The sequence below is a fragment of the Felis catus genome, chromosome X, assembly GCF_018350175.1.
Source record: "Felis catus isolate Fca126 chromosome X, F.catus_Fca126_mat1.0, whole genome shotgun sequence".
NCBI lineage: Eukaryota > Metazoa > Chordata > Mammalia > Carnivora > Felidae > Felis > Felis catus.
The window spans coordinates 50020868-50027366 of NC_058386.1; positions in this window are offsets into that span (position 1 = coordinate 50020868).

Genomic DNA, 6499 nt, shown 5'->3' on the forward strand with positions numbered 1-6499 from the left:
CTACCCCTTCCATGCTCATGCTCTGTCTCTCTCTGTTTCTCAATAATAAATAAACGTTAAAAAATTTTAATAAGTGTTAAATGGGAAAAATCCACAGCCAAGAATACTTTAACCAGCAAGGCTGTCATTCGGAATACAAGGAGAGATAAAGAGTTGCCCAGACAAAGAAAAACTAAAGGAGTTTGGGACCACTAAACCAGCCCTGCAATAAATACTAAGGGGAATCCTTGAGTGGAAAGGAGAGACTAAAAGTTACAAAGACAAGAAGTGATCAGAGAAAATCTCCAGAAACAGCAAAAACAAATACAATAAAATAAAATAAAATGGCACTAAATACATATCTATCAATAATTGCATTGAATGTAAATGGACTAAACACTCCAATCAAAACACATAGTGTGTCAGATAGATAAAAAAAAAAAAAAGCAAGAACCATCTATATGGTGCCTATAAGAAATGCATTATAGACCTGAAGACACCTGCAGATTGAAAGTGAGGGGATGGAAAAATATTTATCAAGCAAATGGATGTCAAAAGAAAGCTGGAGTAGTGATACTTATATCGGACAAACTAGACTTTAAAACAAAGACTGCAATAAAAGATAAAGAATGACAGTATATAATCATAAAGGGGACAATCCAATAAAAAGATCTAAAAATGATAAATATATATGCACCCAATATGAAAGCACCATAATATATAAAACAAGTAAAACAAACATAAAGGAACAAAACTGACAATAATAAAATAATAGTAGAGGACTTTAACACCCCACTCATATCAATGGACAGATCATCTAAACAGAAAATCATAAAGGAAACAATGGCTTTGAATGACATACTGGACCACATGGAGTTAATAGATATATTCATAACATTCCATACTAAAATAGCAGAATACACATTATTTTCAAGTACACATGGGACCTTCTCTAGAATATATCACATGTTAGGTCACAAGTGGGGCCTCAACAAAAACAAAATGGTTCAAATTATATCATACACTTTTTCTGACCATAACACTATGAAAGCTAAAGTCAACCACAAGAAGAAATGTGGAAAGATCACAAATACATGGAGGTTAAACAACATGCTACTAAACAATGAATAGGTAAACCGGGAAATGAAAGAAGAAATAAAAAAAAAATACATGGAAGCAAATGAAAGTGAAAACACAATTCTTCAAAACTATTGGGACACAACAAAATAGGTCCTAAGAGGGAAATATATAACAAGACAGGCCTACCTCAAGAAGCAAGAAAAATCTCAAATAAACTACCTAACTTTACGCCTAAATTAACTAGAAAACACACATGCACACAACAAATGAAGCCCAGAGCCAGTAGAAGGAAGGAAATAACAAAGTTTAAGAAAAAAAATTAATGTTTATTTATTTTTGAGACAATGAGAGAGACAGAGTGCAAGCAGCTGAGGGGCAGACAGAGGGAGACATAGAATCCAAAGTGGGCTCCAGGCTCTGAGTTGTCAGCCCAGAACCCGACGCAGGGCTCGAACTCACGAACCCTGAGATCATGACCTGAGCTGAAGTCGGGCGCTCAACCAACTGAGCCACTCAGGCTCTCAGTTTAAACTTAAAGTTTAAAACAGAAATGAATGACATAGAATCTTGAAAAAGAAAAAAAATAGAACAAATAAAAGAAATCAGGAGCTGGTTCTGTGGAAAAATTAATATAATTGATAAACTCTAGCCAGACATGTCAAAAAGAAAAAAAGTTAAGGACCTGAATAAATAAATTCACAAATAAGAGTGGAGAAATAACAACCAACACCACAGGAATACAAACAAATATAAGATAATAATATATAATATATATTTTATATATATAAAATATGTCAATGACCTGGACAACCTGGAATAACTGGATAAATTCCTAGAAACATACAAACAGGAAGAAAGAGAAAACTTGAACAGACTGCAATCACCAAAGAAATTGAATCAGTAAATAAAAACACCCAAAAATCAAAAGTCAAGGACCAGATGGTTTCACAGGCAAATTCTACCAGACATTTAAAGAAGAGCTAATAACTATTCTGCTCAAAGCATTCCAAAAAATAGAAAAGGAAGGAAAACTTCCAAATTTATTCCATGAGGCCAAGATTACCCTGATTCCAAAACCAGGCATGACTCTGTAAAAAAAGAATTACAGGCCAATATCCCTGAAGAACTTGGATGGAAAAATTCTCAACAAAATACTAGCAAATGAAAACCATCAGTACATTAAAACAATCATTCACCACGGTCAGTAGTATTTATTCCTCAGCAGCAAGGGTGGTTCAATAATCGCAAATGAACCAATGAGATATACCACATTAATAAAAGGGAAAATAAGAACCATATAGCCCTCTCAATATATCATAAAAAGGATTTGGCAATGTATAACATCCATTCTTAATAAAACCCTCAATAAAGTAGGGAGAGAGGTAACATACCTCAATACCGTAAAGGCCACATATGAAAAACCCACAGCTGATACCATCCTCAATGCGAAAGAACAAACAAACAAACAAACCCAAAATCTTTACTTCTACAGTCAAGAACAAGATAGTGATGTCCACTCTCACTACTGTTTAACATAGTACTGGAAGTCCTAGCCTCAGCAATCATACAACAAAAAAGAAATAAATGGCACCCAAATCAGCAAGGAAGAAGTCAAACTTTCACCTTTTCTTAGTTGACATGATACTTTATATACAAAAAAACCCCAAAGAATCCACCAAAAACTGGCTAGAAGTGCTTCACAAATTCAGGAAATTGGTAGGAAACAAAATCAAAGTGCAGAAATCTCTGGCATTTCTATACACTAATAATGAAGCAGCAGAAAGAGAAATCAAGGAATCGATCCCATTTACAATTGCACCAAAAATCGTAAGGTACCTAGGAATTAAACTTAACCAAGGAGGTAAAAGTTTTATACTCTGAAAACTATAGAACACTGAGGAAAGAAATCAAAGATGACACAAAGAAATGGAAAAACATTCCATGCTCATGGATTGGAAGAACAAATATTGTTCAAATGTCTATACTATCCAAAGCAATCTATACCTTTAATGCAATCCCTATCAAAATACCACTAGCAATTTTCACAGAGCTGGTAACAAACAATCCTAAATTTTGTATGGAACCACAAAAGACCCCAAATAGCTAAAGCAACCTTGAAAAGGAAAAACAAAACTGGAAGCTTTGCAATTCCAGACTTCAAGTTATATTACAAATCTGTAGTTATCAAGACAGTATGGAAATGCCACAAAAGTAGACACTTAGATCAATAGAATGGAACAGAAATGCAATAGATTTTTGTGTACTGGCCTTGAATTTTTCAACCTTGCTCAATTCACTTATTGTTTCCAGTAAGATTTTTTTCCCATAGATACCTTGGGATTTTCAGTAATGTCTTCTGCAAAATGAGATAATTTCAGTTATCCTTTCCTATATATGCCTTGATTTGTTTATTATTCTAAACTTACTGCACTGACTAGCGTCTCACTATGATGATGCATAGTACTGATGCGTACAGACTGGTGAGTACACGCATCCTTGCCTTGATTGCAATCTTAGGTTGAAACCATTCATTCCCTTTCCTTTAAGGGTGATATTAGCCATAAGTTGTCTGTAAAAGTCCCTCATACGGCTAAGGCAATTTCCTTATATTCCTGATTTTCAAGAGTTCTGTTAATAATAAAGTGTTACATATCATTATGACTTTTCTGGATCTATTCGGATTATTGTATGTTTTATCTTCTGTTGTATGTTCATATTGTGAATTACATTGGTTGGTTTTCAAATTAACCTTGAACTAGCTTTAAATTCCTGAAATAATCCCCACTTTGTCATGGTGTTCTATCAATTTTGTAGATTGCTGAAATCAACATGGTGATAGTTTGGTGATGATTTTTGCATCTATGTTGAAGGATATTGATTTTTAGTTTGAAACACTTGCAAAGTGCTTGTCTTGTTTTGATATTAGGATAATGCTAGTCTCATAAAATGAGTTTGAAAGTTTTCCTTTCACTCTTTAGAAGGGTTTAGGTAGAATTGGTATTGTTTCTTCCTTATGTGATTGGTAGACTATACCTGTGAAGCCAACTGGGTCTGGATTTTTCCTTCAGGTTTTTAATTATAAAGTAAATTTTAAAATAAATATTAGACAATATCATGTGTCTTTTTGAGAGAGTTTTGCTAGATGTTATCTTTAAGATTTTATAACTTTCATCTAACTTCTCAAATTTATGGGCATGAATTTGTTAATAAACTTTCATTGGCTTCTTAATAATTTTTCTCAATAATTATTTCAAAAATCTTGCCAATAATTATGATATTTTTGAAGACCCATCTTTTGTGTAGATTTTCCTATTGTTTTTTTTTTCTTACTTGTGTTTCATTGATTTCTATTTCTGTCCTTTTTTTTTTCTTTCATCTGCTTGATTTTCATGTAATTTCCCCCCTAAACTTTAAGGTGGATCATTGCTTTGGTATTTAAACAAAATTGTAATGTTAAAATGAAGGCTATACATAGCCTTCTGGGCAAGCTTTATCTGTGTCTCACAAGATTAGTTATGCTATACTCTCATTTTCATTCAACACAAACCATTTTTTAACTTCTCTTGTGATTTCCTCTTTAATTCATGTGTTGCTTAAAAATGTGCTGTTTAATTTCCCAATAATTGAAGAGTTTTCAAATATTGACCTGTTATGGATAGCTTTTTAAATTCCAAATTAAGATGATAAGATAAGATAAGATAAGATATTTCACTATGCTCTTAGAATATACTAGGAAATATTTAACTTTTTAAAAATTAATGTTTGTTTTGTTGTACAGAAGATATTCTATCTTGGAGCATAATCTAGGTATAGTTGCAAATAATTGCAGTTTTAAGGGGACTATTCTATAATTTTGTCAGCTTAGTTGACAATACTTTTCAAGAATTCTATGTTTTCGCTGATATCCTATTGATTCTATATATTAGTGTCAGAGGCTCTTCCAGTCCACAGCTGTAATTCTGGATTCATCTATTTCTGCGTTTTGAGCTATATCATTTTTGCATGTAATTTGAAAAATCATCGTTAGGCTTATGCACATTTAGAGTTATGTCTTCTTGGAGGATTTATTCATTTATTACTATATAATACTTACCTTTATCCTGATAATATTGTTTGTTTTGAAGTCTGTACCTCTATCTCTTATTTGTATGTTATTTTCCTGATCATTTTACTCTCAGATTTTTTTTTTTTGGTCATTGGACTTAAAATGAGTTTCTTTTAAAGAGAATGTACTTGGAACTTTTTAAAGCTCTGAACTGAAAATCTTTACTTTTGATTTGTTTGATATGTTTAAATCATTTACATTTAATGTACTTTGAGATGTGCTTGAATTTTGGGTCTCCCCTTTCATTAATATTTTTCCAATTTTGTTTCTCTGTTTTTTCTACCTGAAATCTTTTGGAGTACTTGATTTTTCTTTCTTTCTTTCTTTTCTTTCTTTTTTTTTTTTTTTTTGTATCCCGTTTTAATTTATCTATTGGCTTTTTGGTTGCATGTCTTTGATTTACTCAGGTCAGTATTACAATTCCAGAATCCCATAGTGAATATATCATCTATGAGCCCCACTTCTGTAATAAAAATATATATCTTGGTTTACAAAGCAAATCAGAACCATATCAGTTTTACAAAAATCAAGTTTCTATAGGAAATACACATTACAAAAATGTGGAGAAAACTGTACAAATAAAGGCATGAAACACAGTGGAAATTCAAGATCCACTAAGCTTTCTATTATTATTAGACAGATTGTAGCTTTGAGAGAAATTCTGGAGGCAAGTAGATCTGTTTGCCAAACTGGGACTGCAAAGTAACAGTGCATGTGGATGTCTACGGAAGCCACCACCTCTGTGGAAACTTTGACTTAAGTGCAGCTGATGTCTCAGTTTGTTTCCAGCCATGCTCCCGATTGTGGGCTTGGAAGTCACTTTTGGTCTTCAGGGCCAGTTTTTGGAAGGACAGCTGAAGTCAAAGTAGAAGGGAATGAGGAAAAATTGGAGTAAGACTTACACTTGGGGAAAATATTTATAATGTGTATATCTAACAAATTATGTGTACAAGAGTATAAGGTATAAGAGTCACTTACATCTTAATTACTTGGAGAACAGCACTCCAAAAAATAAAAGTTTAAATATTTGAAAATACACTTCACACACACACACACACACACACACACACAAACAAATCTACTAAAAGTTTCCAACAGCAACATCATCAGAAAAAGGCAAATTAAAACGACAATTTAATAATTATACATATATATTTGGATTGACAAAACTAAATATTTTAGTGTATGCACACAATGAAACACTATTCAGGAATAAAAAGAAATAAAATATGTATTCATATAAGAAAATGAATAAATTACAAAATAATCATATGAAAGGAGCCAGACAAAATGAGAACATATTTTATGATTACCTTTATAAAGTTCCTGGTAATG